Here is an 18,320-nt window from a genome sequence, read left to right as displayed (position 1 = left end):
TTTCAGGCTACAAGCGAAGAAATCAGCAAGATGGGATCAGCAACTCTATGCCCTTGATTAAAAAAAAAATACAAAGTTTTGAGTGAAGGTCTCACTCATAGGCATAAAGACAAGACTTTTGCATGTTGGGTACTGAAGTGAGTATATCACTGGGTTGTTAAAGTCCCAAAGGATCTGTAAGCAAGTGGGAGAGATCATAAACATTTGGTGTTTGCAATGAGACGATACAGTAAGAAAGGCACATAACTCTCACTTTAAACTTTTGTGTATCTGCAAAAGAAGCAAGGGTTTATAACTCTTTCTGAGGGAGAATGTTGCTTTGTTCTGTTCACTATTACCATCCAGGCTGTGGTTGATCAGAAGGTTGGGAAGAAGAACTGAGGCACTGTGTTTACAGCAATATTACAGCTGTGTCCACCTCTGGGCAAAGTATGAGAAGAGTAAAAAAACACAAAATAACACAAAACGTGTTGAGGCTGAGGGGAAAGAACATGAGGGAATTGGAATATAGGCTGACCTTCCCAGGCCTCTCCATCCTTGTAGAGTACACTTCTGGAAGAGCCACCAGCCAAGCATAAGATCTTAGGCCCTGATAAGTAAATTATTTAACTCCACCCTGAAATTCCTCAGATTGCATGCAGTCCCCAGGTTCCTTGGAAATTTTCTTTGGCATAATTTTTAATGACAATAGAAAACAAGTGCAAGACAAAGTGAATGCAACAGAAGACTGACAGAGTTTGCAGTCAACAGTTTGTATAACCTGCAGGATCCTGAAAGTCTCAGTTGACTTTATCTTGAGTGGGTTTGCTCTGAGTCTGTTATGATCCCTCAGAATTGCTCACCCCTCCATTGTGTGCAGGTATCACTACCAGTAACAGAAGTAATTTATTTACAAATAAACCATGGTCTGTGCAAAGCCAGCAGCTGTTCCTGTACATGCCTGGAGCTGTAGTATGACTGAGACCTCTTCCCCAGTTAAGTTGAAATGGAGGGTGTTCAGTAGATCTTTGCTGGGACTCTGTTGCTTATAAAAATAAGAAAGCATGACTTATTACAGAAATTGTCATTGCTGAAACACATTCTTTAACTTATAAAAGTTATCCAAAATAATTGAAATTATTTAAGTAGCTCTGTTGAAAAGCCTTTTCCTTTAAAGATTTCAGACCAGAAAATTGGATGCATTTCTAATATTTTTTTTAAGAAAAAGAAAATCCTCTACAGAGAGTATCCTTGTGAAAAGTTGTTGGTTTTGTTTGTTTTCCTTGCCAAATCCCCAATTTTCTATCACATAGTTTCAACAAATCTTTTTCTGAGAGCCCAAAGACCAAGAGAGATCAAATGAAATCTATTAAATGCTCTTAAAATTGAGAGGAGGGGTAAAATCCTACAAAGAAAAAAAATGTTAAGTTGTTTGGACCACAAAAGAATACTTGGGGTGATTACTAAGACTTGTCTGAGTCTTGTTGATTTGCCCTGAAACTGCTAAACAGCTAATGAAGCAAAAGTTCAACTCGAACAGTTTAATCTAGAGCTGACGGAAAAAATACTTGGAGTAAAACATTTCAATATAAAATGGCTTTTTTCCAAAACCAGAACTTTCAGGAAAAGCTTTCAGTTTCTTCTAAATTTTCTTTTTTTTTTTTTTCAATTGGAAACAAATATTTTGTTCTTCTATTAATACTTTTTTCCTCCCTCCCTGCACCCTACTTTGTTTTGCCTCTGAATGCAATGTAAATGCAATGTCTAGGGACTCTTCATTCCTAAAATTTTCTTTAAGATTTTCTTTCTTTGTTTTGTGGGGGATTTTGCTTGTTTATTTCTCAGCTTTGAAAAGCCTCCAACATTACAAATAGAGAAATATTTTAAAATTTGCAGATTAGATTTTCTGCTGAATAAAATTAATGTTGTCCAGAGAAGAAGAATGGGCTCAAAAATTGAAATTTAATTTAAAATTTGACAAAAGCTTCATAGGTCAAGCCACATATGAAAGAACAATGTCAAAATGTTTTTTCCAGACCATCAGATTATTCTGTTTTCCTGAAGATTGCAGACCATAGCATGTTACCAGTTATTCCTGCTTGAGCTTAGTTACTGTGCCCAACAAATGTGGGACTTCTGATAGTGCTTGTGGACCTCCCTTTGGTTTGTGAGATTTCAAAGGCTGGCAGATGCTGTCATTTACCCCTTGAAACTTGACTGATAATCTTGCCATGGTGCAATAAGGACTGGAGAGCTATAGGAGTGCTCTATATTTTCTTTAAACCTCACAAAGCAACATTCAACAGGAATGGCTGATTTTCCACGTAGACATACCTGGGCTCTTTCAGAAACATTTAGTTTTGGCACCAGGATTTGAGGCTGCAAAGCACAAGGGCCTGGGTAGATGATTTGACATTTTGTCTGTGCTGAACCTCAGTCTGCTGCAGGTGAACTCCTGCCTGAGGCACCTTGGGTCTCTGTACAGCTGTTCTCGCTGTTGAACAGAGATATCTTTAGATACAAGATTAAATATTTTACTGACTCAGGACCTCAGTTAATGTGAGATATCCATCAGAGGAGTCAGTGCCTCTGGGAAGGCAGAATCAACCAGCATAATCCACAGATTGAATGGAAATGAACATGAATGCTCACTGAACATCTGGAGTAGCACCCCAAAGAAGGACAGCAAATAACTGTTTGGGTGAAAATAGGTGTCAGGCTGTGGATGGGTCAGCCTCTCCCTGAGGTCTTACTGCAGAATCTCCAGGTTGGCCAAGTTTCCTCACCTGCCAGTTGGCAAGCACCAGTTCCATCCCACCATGATGGAACCACTGGCATTGGTGTAATAAAATCTATTCTGCTCCCCTTGGCTGCAAATAACTTAGGTGCTCTTCCTTGCTGCTTTTTATTTGAGAATGGATGATGGAAAGTCTGGGAGAAGAGTCAAGGGGAGCTGAGATAAGAGTCAATGGAACTGGGTTATGATTATGAAAGAAACAGTAAAGATTTCTTCATGGTATCCTGAATTGTCAAGGATGGTTTCAGGAAAAGTGTGTCAAGAGAAGGCAACAAGGAACTGTGAGATTAGGAAGAAGTCCAAGAATTATTCTAGATTTTGAGCAATATGCAATCAAGGATATGAAGGAAAATTCAAAGGAGTAAGTGAATCAAACAGAGGAGTTTTTTGGTAGTTTTGAGGAAGGAGGAAAAATATGTAGGAGAGGAGAATTTAAAGCAGAGAGGCATAGCATAGGAAAGAAAAGTAATGAATTGAGAAATGTGTGTCAGATTTGATTCAGAAATAATAGCTTTGAGTAGGTGTGAAGAGAAGGAAAAAGATCACAGAGGAAGTAGCAGGGGCTGCAGAAAACACATGGAGATGGGAAAAGAATCAGGAGCTCAGAGAAATGTAACAGTGAATTGAGGAGAGGAGTATTTTGAGGTGAAAGGCATGCAATGAAACATTTTTTTTTGCTTTTATTTTTCCTCTGTTGTTTGTTTATTCCACTGCAGGCAATCTCATTTTTCCCTCCCTGTCCATGCTGCTGTACCTCTGGCTTTGCTGGCTTGACATCCATCCCTATCACTAGGGGATTTGGTGTGCAAAAGCTGGAAGGATGGGACTGTGCACAGTGTCATCTGTGTGTGCTCAGCTAACAGCACAGGAATCAAGCCTAGACTGACTCTAGAAATTAAGCCATGCCAGGGAATGTTCCTGGGAGCTGAAGACCACTTTTTGCTATGACATTTTTAGCATGGATGCTGGCCACACTGTGACCCAGGTCAGGTAGCACTGTCCTAGATGATTCCCAAATATGGCTGGGGAGCTTGTGCATGCCAAGGGCAGCTCCCAGGAGGCAGCTTGGCGGGTAAGGGAAGTGAATGGGACTGAGGCAGCCTGTTCTGTGCCAGATGGTGCTGTGGGCCAGGGAACATTCCTTAGCACATTTAGTTTACTAGCATGGATGCAGCCAAAGAGTGCATTGTTTCTTCTCTTTAAAAGAGAGGATGCAGTTGCTCCTTAGCTTGGAACAAGGTCACCTTCCTTTAGATAGAAAAAGGTGCAGAGTTAGAAGCCTTCTGGAAGAAGCATGTGAAATGGAAGAGACAAGGTACACACAAAAGTGTAGAAGCACCTCCAGGCAATGAAAGAATGGGAAACCACAAAACTAGAAGAGCAAGTATAAATCTGGGGTGAGGAGGGGAGCTAAACTGAAGCTAGAGCTGTATCTGGATATGCTAGAACCATTGCCCACCCTGATGAAAATATCAGTGCTGTATTTGTAGAGGTGATAGCACATGCAGTCTTTTCTGTGCTTATAAGCAGGCAGAACATCAGACATGGGAGTGGACAGTGCTACTTGTTTATCATCCTCTGTAATGCTGGTGTTTCTTATTTATCATCCTCTGTAATAGCTGTATTCAAAGCATGTGTAGTGAATGATGATGCTGTAGGCAGAACATGCAGTCTAGAAGAAACATGGATCTAGTGGGAAATGTGCACATGCTGAACCTGAAAATTGGCAGAGGATCTGATGGAGGTACTTGGATGTTAGGTACAACTAGACCTGGAAGTAAATACACAGACTTGAAGTCTTTCTTCGTTGCCTGATAGCGTTTGTTAAAGTCCAGATGTTGATGAAAAATGCTTTATAAAATTATAATTAATGTATTTAAAAATGGTTTTGTTTTACTGACTTACCTAAACTGTACCGCCATACCTAGATTCAACCAGTCAGCTAACAGAAATTATTGTCTAAAAACAGCTTTTAATGTGAATACTCTGTCAATGAATGCAATCTTCTGTTGTGCCAGAAGTATTGCTTTGCCCTGTTAGCAAGGGGAGCCTGCAGGAAGATCCTGCATGTTTGCAGGACACTGGAGAGTTTAACAATGGAGCACATGCAGTGCTGTGATCTTGTCCAGTGAAATCCTCTGGCCTTGCGTTCTCCATCTGTTTCCATTCAGGTCAAGTGCACGAGCTCCTCATTTATTACTGTCTGTCATCTGCATGGCAGGAGCACTGAGAGGCCCCACCTGAGGTCAGCTCCTGCTGACTCCAGGTAGTGTGTAGAGACTCATGATTACTCAGTTTGTAGCACAAATGGCTGGGACAAAATCAGGGATGAAGCAAAGGGCTTCAGGCAGGTGGGAGATCAAGAGCTCCAATGCAAGCAGATTAAGATGAAATCCTGCCCTCATGTCAATAAGAATTTTGCCATTCATTTCCATGTGACCTGGATTTCTACCCTGGCTGACTTGTCCAAAACTGCAGGGGAAGTCTGCATCAGAGACAGGAACTGAACTTTGAGTCCTTGTCCCGTGACATCACCCTTCCTGACGAAGGGGTGAGGTGATTAGATCTGCACCTTGCATGGCTCCCTCAACAAAATTAATGGAAGTTTTGCATGTTGAGGGGCTACAGGCTTCATCTGTTTGCTCCTTGTATATCTTTTCCCTTCACTTACAACCTCTGAGTCCTGACTGTGTGAGATGAGTAAATTCAGCAGGTTCACAAAGAAGGCACATATGAACCTTCTACAGACTGAATGAGAGCTTAAGGTTGGAAGGAATCCAAAACCTCAAAAGTAAATTCAGCTGAAATGACCAACTCTTGCCTGGTTTGGGGTCAAAACCTAGGGAAAACAACACTTCAGATGGTTTCTATATAAAAAAACATGAAGCCACCCAGGTTTATAGAAAACCACTTCAAATTTTCTTACTGTGCAGCCAGGTTCAGAAAGAAAGTATGGAAAATTGAGTAATATTGCTCAAGTTCCAGATTGATGGCACAGATTCAAAATATTTTAAACCTGCTGTACTCTAGGTTCATTTCACTTTCAAAGCTTGGCAGGAATCCAGCAGCTACCTCAAATGGTATAGTACCAAGATACTTACCAGACATTTGTAGTCTTCTCCACCAAACCATTTGCTAAGCTTTCTTGGCCCTTTTTTTTTCTTCTTTTTTTTTTTTTTGGCATTTACATTTAAACCTCAGGGACTTGTGTTGATCCTACCAGAAAACTCATGACTTCCATGTGTTCCTTGGAGTTTTATTCTCAAGAATTTTAATTTTAGACAGGTCTGCCCCAACAAAGGAGACAAAATGCTAAGGTCTAAACTAAATACAAGAGTTCTCCTTAATGATATGCCATCAGCCCACAGTGCCTGTAAAAGACAAGACTGTAGAAATGCAGCAAATCAGTAATTTTGGTAGAGCTAGACTTCATGAAGACCTGTTATTGCAGCACTTGAGAGTTGTCAGCTTCATCTTCAGTACAGAGCCTTGTTTTCATGCAGAAATATAAGACAATGATCCTTCCTGTGGACTAAAAATATGTTTTCTAAAACTTAATGGTGTTAGATAAGGGTCTGCAAACAATGATATGTTGGCCACTTACACAGAGCAAAAGCCTGGAAAAGAACAAACCTCTGAATAGAAAATGGTCCTGATTCAAATCTCAAATATTTGCACTGCTTTCCTATTGAATTTGGGTACTGTGCTTAAGCCTGAACTAGATAGTCAGTAGCTTGGAATTAAGTCAGGTGAAAAAATATGTTTTCAATAAAGCCTTTCTTCTTGGGAAAATCTGCTAATGATGAAACTTGAATTAAGCATTCGAAACAAAAACTAAGAATTTGAATTCACTAGATGTATTTAAAAGTTCTTTCTTTCTGAAAGCCTATATGCACAGATGTGCTTGAAGGATCTCAGGTAAAGTTTTGTTACCTCTGGGCCCTGCTGCCTGTTATCCATTGTGAGCTGAGAAAACCTGCCCTTCACAGCATCTGAACAATGTTCTTATCACAAAAGTGAACCAGGGTAGCATATTTGGTCTATGAATAAGACATAAAACCAGGTAACACAGAGATAAAAAGTAGCTTCTCTCTAAGACAACACATTACACTCTGTGTGTGTTTTAGCAGTTCTCTCATTGCCTTTAATCTTCTCTGAACCAAGAACAAGGTTTTCATAGAAAATCAATGCTGTTCTCAACTCTACTGAATTTAAACTTTGCTAATGTTAGTCATGATATTATGTGAATAACATTCCTTCTGCTAGTCTCTTTTACAATGATGAGAAACAAAATTGAAATGGAGAAGAAAAAATAAGGATGTAAACTAGATAACACCTAATCCATGACAGAAGAGGGTCCATCTTACACCATTTTACTTATGTGTGTTTTGTATCAGATAATGCAGAAGGTTGTAGGATACAGATGCCCTAGGGAATTACCTGCAATTAAATCCTACCACTGCTGCAAAGGAAGAATTGTGTCCAACCTATGAGAGTGATAAGTGCTTAGATAAGAAAAGTTCTGATTTCATTTCAGTGCTACCATCTGGTGGGCAAAATGCAGACAGCAAAAATCCCATTGCTGTAACACTGGAACATTCTGATACAGTGAGTTTTTATTTTGTGAAGGAAACATAAGATATTATTAAAACAACTTGAACATCTGGTTTGGGGATAAAGTCATTTTGCAGTGTTGCTGCCAACCCTCAGGGCCAAGTGCAAAGAGAACAACCTTCCCTTCCAGACTCTCCATAATGCATAACACCAAACTAAAATTTCATGTCCAACACAAATGAAGAACAAAATATACTGTAGCTGTAGCTGTACACATCTAGGGAAATTCTGCTGGTAGCTTGAAAGCCAGAGAATTGTATGAGATTGAAGCTGCATAATTTTAAAAATGAACAGCAGGGAAGAGGAGTCATGCTTATTTTGTTATGGGTAAGTTAAAGACAGAGTTACATCAGGCATTTTGAGGAAAAGAAATAGGAAAATCACTAGGAAATCTATGTGATTAGTTATTGAAAGGATCTGTTAGGACACCATAATAAAGAGCAGTGCTGTTTTCTTTGGTACGCTCAGAACTTACATTGTGAAGGTGGAAATAAGGGTCAGAGCTGGTCTTCTCCAGCTACTGCCTGAACTTTTGAGATCTGGAAGAAAAGGGAATAATTGTTCCAATTTTGTTACTTACTTTCAAATGAATCTAGCCCAAACCCTCAAACATTTATGCAAACATCTTGCCTGTTAAGATGTATGTAACTGTCATAACCACACCACTTTAATTTTTACAAAACTTTGAGGGAGTTTTTGCTGAAAAATCTTCTTCAGGGTAGAAGTTCTGGTTTCATTTAACCTTAGTATGGCTGAGATTTTACCCTTGGCATTCTTCAACTTTCCTACACTGTCATTTTCTCAGATGTAAGTAAAAACTAGCCACTGATGTTTCAAATGCTTCTAGTCCCAACACAAATGCTCTTTTTGGCTATCTGCCTGCATGCAAAAATGAACTGTCTTTTAAAAAATGATTGAAGTTGCATTATACCATCAGGGATTGCTGTCACTTTTAACCTGGCATAAATCTATTAAAAGGAAACCCAGCTAGCAAAATTTAATCAATAATGAGGTTTTTGAGCAGGTGTGAATACTGGTCTCTTAGACTGATAGATTCAATCCTTTGATTTAACTTGGCAAGCTTTATATAAAAATCTTCAGTGATTAAATGCTGATATTGGTGTTTTTTTGAGTCTTGTAAATCTACTACTTCAGAAGTTCAGCCAGTAGGTGACTTAATGTCTCTAAGAACTTCCACTAATGAGTACAACAGTAATTCATGATAATTTCAACCTTGGTAAGAAGGTTCACAGAGATCTGGTCAAGCATTTCAGAACTCCAGCTTCATCAGGAAATTTGTACTGTGGTTGAATAAGAAAAAAATAACCTTCTGAGATTTGTCTCTTATATTGTTCTACTGAGCTCCTGCCAGTCTGTCAACTAGAACAAATATCCATTTCTTCCAGTATAAAGTGATTTCTATTTTTCCCACTACAGACTTGGCCCTTGACGTAGAAGTGATGGAGATCAGATGCAAGAAATATTGAGATGAGTTACTGTGTTATATGTAAAGAAATTAAAACTATTTTTTGTCTCTCGATAAAAAATATTCCTGATGTTTCTGAGATTTAAGCCCCTCTACACATTTAATGTTTTAAAGGTGAATAAATAATAGACATTCACAGATTTTAATTCTGGAACAGCAGAAAGAGCAACTTCATTTAATCAGATTTCCTACAGCAAGTATTTCAGGGGAATGTGGAAGTTTGTGGAGTCTGTGGTTGTTTTGGTTTCCTTTTCTTTTAAATGCAAGTTATTCTCTTTTGAGATATCTCTTTTTTGTTGTATCCCAGAACATCAGTGATTCAAAGATTGCTCCCATTAAGACCTTCTATGCAGAGGAAATGACACATCCTGGCTCAGAGATGCTGCTTCTCCCATAAGAACTGTTCTGTATTTCTTGAGGAGCAGCACTATCAGAATGTTTTTTTGCCAAATGCAGAGCTTGAAAGGAGCTCTGGGTGTTTGGTACAGTGCACTTTCCCTTTGGTTTAAAGAGTTAACCAGGCATTTATTGTCAGAGACAGGCTGTATTGGACCTGTATTGGATCTTTCCCTCTCATTTGAAGCTTCTCCTCTATGATCCCAGCCATAAATTATTCCCTATAAATTGCTTTATTTAGCATATTTCTTCATTTTGATTGCTATGGTATCTTTTAGGAGGAGATCTAGTTCTGATTTGAAAACTTGACCTGATAAATTTTCCTTCCCCTCCTCAACATTCAATAACCCTACTACATATATGTACATACATTTATTTATTTTTTTGTCTTTGAGTAAGGACAGTACATGTCCAGGGAAAAGATATATAAACATGGCCAAAAGAAAAGGATGAAAATAAAACTGCAAGGATTTCTTACTCAGGCTTTAGTGCTTTTTGAGGAAAATTCTTTTTGACATTTTTTCACAGTTTTTGGCTTGTGCTTTGTGGTAGTTTGCAATAACCATTTTGAGGTAAATACTCCTCAGAGAGCATGACTGGAAAGATCTCCACGTCATGATAAGGCACTGGTAATTCTGTAGGAACAATATTCCTTTGAGATGATCTAGGAAGTCTGCTGGGTTTTCTGTTGCATCACCCCATTTTTTTCTGACGACCCAACACAGAAGGATGCATGAAAGGTTGTCCTGGGCTCTGGTCTTCCATAGAAGGCATGATTGTCACCATTGGAATGACCTGCTGCTTAATGAAGATTTTCTGGCCTTCATGATTCTCTTCATTGCAGACTACTGGCCTTGCTGCTAGTTTCTATATCATTAGATGTTCTCATAGAGTAGGTTGCTTCCTCCACAGGGGATCCAAGCTGATTTTTAAACTGAGAGTAGCAAAGATGGATCCCTTCAAATTCTATGTATTTTTTGATATGTCTAGCAATACTAGATTTGAGAGAGGCAATTTCCTGTATTTAATGTTTTCGCATGCTGAGTGGTGAAGTAATGACTATTTTCAATAGCAGAAGTTGTTGTTTTTTTTCCAGTGGAAGCTCATTCCCTTTTCATACAGCAGCTGCTTCCTACAGGGCGACTTTAGGGCTGCAGACATTACAAAGAGGTATTGAAAGTGACAATGGCTGGATGCGCTTCAAGTACATCGGAAGAGAACCCCACTGGCCCTCAAAGTGCCTGGGATGGGTGGCATGGGATTAGAGGATGGGCAATGGTACTCCTATTGGATCTGAAGCTGGATCCCAAGAGTCCATCTGTTCTGGGCTTTTTGTTACTCATCCATGCATTAGCAATAATTTCGCATACATTCTGCCAATTCCCCAGGCCTGTCTGGTTGTAGGGCTCCTTCCCGCCAGATTTTTCGCCTGTCTTCTGGAGCCCTTCTCTGGGGGATCCCTCCCACTTCCTTTATGTCAGAATGGATAACAAGGCACTTACCTCAGTGAGCCAGCAGAGTCTGTCCAACCTTTCCCTGCAGGCTTCGCCTTGGATAAAGAGGGGAATTGTCTCTGGCAAAGACTAATGTCTTGTGATACAGCCCTTTTAAAAGCTGTGGTGAAACAGGGTTTGCAGTGATACTGGCTATTGAGAATTTCATTTCTCTGGTGCTGTTAATAGAGTTGTTTCTTCCCCCCCTTCAGCTTTTTGTCTCATAGCAATGCTATCCATTAATTTTATGAACATATGAATCCTTTCATGGCTAGCAATGACATCTGGCACTATAATATTTGATCATGGACAGCAGAAGAGAAAGTGAAAATGTAACCTCCCTATAGAAATTTCAGAAACTTCAGGGGAGATGTATAGAATATACAGATTAGAGGAGAACCTTCCTGCAGAAGTGGCTGGCTCTCCAGGCTTTTGTTATTGGTGCAGTATAGAATAAATGGCACTGTATCACCATTTAACTTTTTGCTGCTGTGTTTTGAAGAGTACCACAGCCTAATGAGTGAAATTCTTGGATTCCAGTACTAGTTTTTTCAAGACCCAGTAGACTCTAGTGAAATTGATTTTTCATTTTGTTTTTTTCCTTTTCTTTTCTATATTATTAAGGTATGGATATAAACATCTCACCAGACCTATGGAATACATTCTAACAACCATTCTGAGTTTTACGTTACACCTCAGCTCTATTGATGTGAGGGGGTAAAAAAGCCAGTCTGTTTTAGAAAGCTTGGTAAAAACTGCTTCTGACTTCACTAGACCTGAGATAAGGATGATGAGTATCATGAGTATCATGAGTATATATCATTCCCAGTGTAAATCCTCCTATATACCTATGTTTGTAGACATAGTGCCTTCATTTGCACCATAGGATTACTCAACAAATCACAGATAACTGCAAGACAGACAGCAGGCAGAACTGCAAGCAGACAACTAAAAAAAATAAAAAAAAATCAAAAGACCAAACCATAGACAATACATTTCTGTAAAGGCAAGATAAAGTTCAAAGAGAGAGCTCAGACATTCATTTGTGAGAGATTTATGACTGTACTAGAGAAATATTTAAATATGACAGTTTTCTTGTTTATGGGCAAAATAGTATGTTCCCATGCAGATAAATAAAATGTATTTCAATATTCTTACACTAGTCTTTGTTTATATGAGTTTATTCCAGAATTCAGACTAAAGATAAGGATTTGCTACTGCAAATAACTAAAGATTAATCCAGATGTTGGTGTTGTTTCTTAGATGAGTAGAAAGCAGATTTATTGAGAGCAGTGGAGCTGCTGTTGATGGCTTCTTATCTTTGGTATTGCATTTTGTAATGTGTGACAGAGATGAAAGCAGTGCATGGGATGGATGAATGATATTTTAATAATTGGAATGGAGCAGTTAGTAAGAAACATATATTGTATTGGAGGATGGATAATCTAAAAGTATCCATCCTCATCTTCAGTGCTTCTGTTGAATTATACGTCCTTATTAAAAATCTGTTTTTCCTTATGTCTTTTTCATTGTTATAGGGAAAAACATTGTGGTTTGTTCATTAAGAGTTGTGGAATTTCTTTTTAGGAGTAAAAAAAAGGTGTTGTTCTGCTCTGTAAATCTGAATGCTCTGTTAAAGACTGGGATGGAATGTGAGCCCTTCGGCTTTGCTATGGATTAACAGATAGGGAAAAACCTGCTCACTCCTAGTGCACAGAAGGACAGGTGCTACTCACTGAATGTGATTGCCTGGGCACCATGGAACCTGGAGGCCCACAGCCAGTTTTTAATCTTGGCTCATATTTGCATAGGAGAAATACCAACAGCCACTCAGTGAAACCATGAACAGCAGAGAGTGGGAATTGCAGGGTGAGGAGCACCAAAGCTCCCCTTATTCTTACAGAAACCTGAAACCCTTTAATTTCCAGCCTAACTTTAGTCTTAGACAATGTGCAACCACTGACCTTGTTATTGTCTAGGTTTTCAAATTTATTCTTTCTATCTAGTTTTATACTTCTCCTTGTTTGTTGAACTTGTAATCATTGGGACATCCAGCAGCCTTTGATTTGCTGGGCTGATCCACCAGTTGGTTTAGGCCTTCTTCTACAAGGCAGGTTCTGATCAGCTGTGTGGCCATTCCCTGTACCTGCTTCATTTTCAGCACATCTTTGCCACACGTGGGTGGTCAGAATTGTATTGTGTTCAGAGGGGAGGCTTGCCAAAGCTTTCTGGAATGACAATAATGCTTCCCTTTCTTCAGCAAAACATGCTAGAGTCATAGCTGTCATCTTCTTTGTGGCTGCATTTCATTAATGACTAATCATCAACCTCTTCCCCCTTCTGTCCTGTTAGAGCTGTCCTAACAAGACCTACAGCTATGCACTGTGGCTAATAAAATAGATATTTTTTTCTTTTGCAAGACAGTGCTTGGATATTCCCATAAAAGTTTCAAAGGGGAAGTTCATTCTCTTCACACTTTTTAGGCAAAATTGTCTGCTCTCTCTGATCTCAGTAGCCACAAGATTCTTTTAATAAGTGTGGCGTTTACAGGTAAAGAGTTAACAAGTGAGATTGGTTTTGTGGTGTTTTTTTCCCCCTTTTTCATGCTTTGCTGTGATTTTGATGAGAGATTCAGGGATTAAGATGACCATAGTCGTCCTATGTCAGGTGTTCCCACATCCTCTTGATTCACAGAGAGAAAGAATTTGATTCACAGAGAGAAAGGATTCATCAGCTGGGTGTCAGGACCACGTTTTTGAGGCAATTAACACTTTCCTTGATATTGGCACTTGGCATCTGTGCTCATGGCCAGGGCTGGAGCCTGCTTAGCCCTGCCTGCCTTCCCTCACTCCAGCCTGGAGGAGCTGCCTGGACCAGGGGTCAGTTAGTAAGAAATACACACAAAATCTGGCAGGTGTGGAGGAACAGAACAAAAGTTAGGGGCCCCCTCATTCTCTCAGTAGCACACAGCCTGAGGTTCCCTGATATCCCAAATCACCACCTGCTTCCTAATGGGACCCAATGCCCATCTCTCAAATTGTTATCTCCAGAATGCGTATTGAAAAACTTCAGAGATCATTGAATCATATAATGGTTTGGATTGGAAGGGACCTTTAATGTTCATTTAGTTCAACCCACCTGACATGGATCACATGTTGATTGGTCTTCTCTCTGGGAAATAAATTTATATCAGTCTGTGCCGTTTTCTATGTTGTGGTCATGACAGGCACCATAAATTGGAGTTTGGGACATTTGAGTAGTTGCTGTGAACTTTTATCAATAGGATCCAGCACCACCAGTCCTTGATTCCTACTTGATATAATACCCCAAGGCTGTATCTCCATATTTTCAGGGATGAATGTCTTTGTTATCTCAAGGATTCTTGGTTCTTCACAAGGAAAGCAAAGTCAGTGGAGAGGCAGGCTGGATCTTTTGTCAGTTCCTAAAAACCTCCTTCCCTCTCCCTTAACCTCAGAAGAGCTGCAGGAATTTCCAGGGTGCATCCCAGCCTGCTGGTTTCTGTTCTTCTCCAAAGAAAGTAGAGAAAAGCAAGAGGAAGCTTCTGGCCAGAATATCCAACAGCTCATGAAGCCAGATCTGAGGATAGCAGAGAATCAGCAAAAACAGCATCCATTGTCCCTTGCCTTTGCCTAACTCTTAACTGGTTAGAGGATTTTAAGAAGCCTGGATAATCCTCTGCCCTTCCTTCCAGTGTTAGGAGCTTAAAATCCTAACAAACTAAGCCCTAGTCAATGACTTCAGAATGAATTAGTTGGAATGCTCTAGGACTTTCTAGAACTCCATTAGGAATACATAAGGAATAGAATTTATGTCTTCACAGCCTATTGATACATTAATGCTGCTACTGCTACTATTATAAACACCAAAATCATAAATATTACAGCTGATAAAGTATCTGAAGGACAGCTAAGACTGATATAAAATACCATGTATATTTTAGATAACACTCGATTCAATTGTTACTCTACTTCACGTTCATTTTCCTCAAACATTTGCTGTTGACATTGGTTATCTTGTCCCTGTAGCCCAAATTTGTCTGTGAGGCACAATTCTCTGCCTTCCACTCCCGAGTAATTTGTTTTGATTTTCAGCTTTCCAGTGGGTAGAAAATATGGCCATCAGAATGGCATCACTTCCATGCAAGTGACTCTGGCATGGAAGACACATGGGTCTCTTATTTTTCATTTTGGCAAGACCTCTTTGGTGCCTTAAGGTGGCATTACTGCTCTACACCCAGCCTCATCAATCCAGAGCATTTGGTCAAGTCTCTCAGTGGTTTCTCTACCAGCAGAAAGTCCCTTTCTTATGCTGCTCATAGCTCCCAAAGGGCTGTTTCTCAAGCTAGAGAGCAATAAGGCTATAAGGTCTTTCCTGTTACCTTGCTGCCCTGTCCAATGCAGGGACTTGAGCTGAGTGCTGCAGCATTCCCCAAGTGCCATCCTCTCCAATCCAGAGCCCTTCCCAAAGGCTGTGGAGCCAGGTGTGAGGTGTGTTTATGTCCCTGGGCTGCTGCACAGTAGCCTTGCTGGAGCTGGCAGGCTGGCCTGCACCATAAGTGTGCTCTGAGAGGCAGGAAATTCAGAAACTCAGGAGCCACTTCTCTGTGTGCTGGCCACAATTCCTGCTTCCCCTGCCAATGTGCTTATGGTTTGGCATTTGTAGACACACCACAGCTGTCCAGTTGATAAACTGACACACTCTGGGTGGCCCTCATCTCTTGAGATTTTACAACTGCTGTTTGCTCCACCAGACATGAATTGAAGTCTTCCAAACTCTCCCACAGAGACTTTCCTGGTACTTTGGTGTCAAGTTCAGAACAAGAATCTGGAGCAGACGTTTTATTCCTAGTAACACTTGTTTTCCTGCAGTGCTGCTCTCTTCAGCTCACCAGGGCCTGTGATGAACACGTGTTTCTGTTCACTGGTTCCTCCTTTTCAGCAGAAGTCAGAAGTTATTTACAGAACCTTGCAATCCCTTAGCCCTCTACCCTTGAAGGAAAAAGGTCTGTGTATGCACAGTGAAGCTCAGGATTACAGATCAAATGTGCTGCTGTGTGTGTACATTTATATGACCCTTGTGACTCTTTCTGGTGTTTTCTGCATGCTTGTTGTCCAGGTTAAAGAAAGAGGCATCACCTACTCATGTACAGTAAAATAATATTGAAAAATTCCATATGTGTAGCAGTGTCCTTGAGAAATACAACTGCTGGCCTGTCTGCATGTAATGTGAATTCTGTAGCAGCTTTCAGGGAGTGGTATATATGTCTCATACAACTTTTTCTTTACTCACATATTACTCCTGGAATATGTGGTTACTTCGTCTAGTAAAAAAGGAAGGAAAAAAAAATAACACCAAAAGGAGGTGATGTTTCAATGGTGGAGAAATTAAACAGTTTTATGTTTTAGTGACCACCATCAAAATCTTGTCAGGCTGTTTTTTTCCATCTCTGCATCATGGCATTCAGGTAGCAGTGAATTGCATTTACAGATCTCATTTAATGCCAGATTGATACCATGGTGGAGCAACTGTTGGCTTGCAGAAAGAAGGAAAGGTATTAATTTCCTTTTGCTTCTGCAGTAGGTTCATTGAAATGTGTTAGCTCAGCTGTGTGCAGATATGCTGATGTAATCAAGCCAGGTGCATGCACAGGATTTTCTAACAGGGGGTGGAGATGAGTCTGGATCACATAAAGAGGAGCTGGAGAACTGTGCAGGATGTTTAGAGGTCACAAGGATGCTTAACATTTTGTATCAGACGTGAGGAAGAAAAATAGCACAGGTGTAGAGTCATTAATGCACTAAACAGCAAGAAGGTACAAGCTGGGCATTTCAAGGTCCAGAATTCCTGTTTAGGTGTGATGCAAGGGAGAGAGGAGGGCACTATGCTCCTGAGTTTTGATAGAAAAGGTTAAAGAAACTGGGCTTCTTACATGAATTGCAGGGAATTGAGTAAGGATTATTTAGGGACCATTTTACATTTACTAGGCCATCTATGCCACTAGAACCCAACCAGACTTCTCAGTAGGCAAACATTTATTTCAAGCAAAACACACCCAGAAGCAGCTCTTATAAAATCTATGTTGTTTTTTTTTCCCAGTTGTTCAATACTGCATTCTAGTTGATTGATTTTCAAGAAAATGTATTTTTTCCTTTGTCTTCTCAGGAGCAGAGAGAGAGATGGGGCAAGGGTGTACAAGAGGACAGGCACATAAACAAGGCTGAATTTGTAGAGAAAGCTCTCCAGACTGATTCTTGTCACCAGAGACTCATACACCATTAAAATTCCTAGATATCTTCTCAGATTGTATAAGTGAAAAAGACATTACATAAACTGCCAGCATTCTTCTCCTTTTAGCATTCTTCTCCTTTTTCACTTTGAGAACCACCCTTGTGGGACAATTGTAAGGAATTTAGTGGGGTTGGCTCTAGTAAATTTCTGTGGATAGCACTCTAAAAATACAGACTCAAGAGGAAGCAGTGTTGGTTTTTTCTGGTTTTGTTTTTAAACAGTTACAGAATTCTACAAAAGGGATGCAATTTTAAAAAAAGCCTAAAAGTAGGTTACTGTGAGAAACCTTTCAGCTCTCATTGCATTCTGTTCCACTTTCAGCATGAAGGAGGGGCTGGCAGGTATTTTCAGTGGAAGAGAGTATGTGCTTTCAGTTCTCACTAAATCCCAGCTGGATTCTGTGTTTAATCCACAAAACTTCCTGTGACCTGATAACTGCAGGTTACTTCAGTTTTGCATTCTTAAGGAGTTCACTGCTTTGACAGGGATTGTTATTCCATCCCTACAAGAAATGGCATGCTGCTGCGTGCAGAAACCTGCATGTCCAGCTACAAATTCACTGAAAGAGTAGTTAAACAAGGAAGTTAGTCATGTTCCTCCTTGTTGGTCATCAAGGGTGGCCATCACAAATTATTATCAGCTTTGGCCACCCCAAGCAATAACTCCCTGTGTTCACCCTTTCTTCTAGATCACAACTGCTGTCTCATAATATTAGTGGTATTATCCCAGTAGTCTGGGATAGGAAAAAACCCATTTTTTTTTCTAGTTTCAGGAAAAGTTTTGCAAGAAAACATGAAGCCTTGCATGAAATCCAAATCCAGTTACTTTAATTTCCAGGTTATGTGGAGGTCTGAGGTCGGTTTCTCATAAAGACCTGGGATGCAGGGCAATGTGTGGTCTCACAGAGTTCTGGCACCAGGTCACACAGGAAAGCCCTGGCTCATACCTATCTCCCTTCAGCTCTGTCTCTTGTCCCCCTGTGGGGTTGCTCAAAATGAACTGACTTATGCAATGAAAGCTGACTGAGGTCTCTGTTGGTAAATCCAGTGTTACAGCCCTTTGCATAATAATTCCAGGATCAGTCTTTCCATCTTCCAAGAAATTTGATAGCTAAAGATTATGACACCTCTGCAGAGTGACTTTTCCAGAGCAGTGACCATTCCCTGTGAAAGTTTCTCCTGTCACTGCATGTCTACAGTAACTTTGGAAGCAATTTCTTCTCTCCTTTTTAACCTACACCAGTTTG

The sequence above is a fragment of the Zonotrichia leucophrys genome, chromosome 1A (genome assembly GCF_028769735.1).
Source record: "Zonotrichia leucophrys gambelii isolate GWCS_2022_RI chromosome 1A, RI_Zleu_2.0, whole genome shotgun sequence".
NCBI classification, from domain to species: Eukaryota; Metazoa; Chordata; class Aves; order Passeriformes; family Passerellidae; genus Zonotrichia; species Zonotrichia leucophrys.
This window is presented reverse-complemented; position numbering follows the sequence as displayed.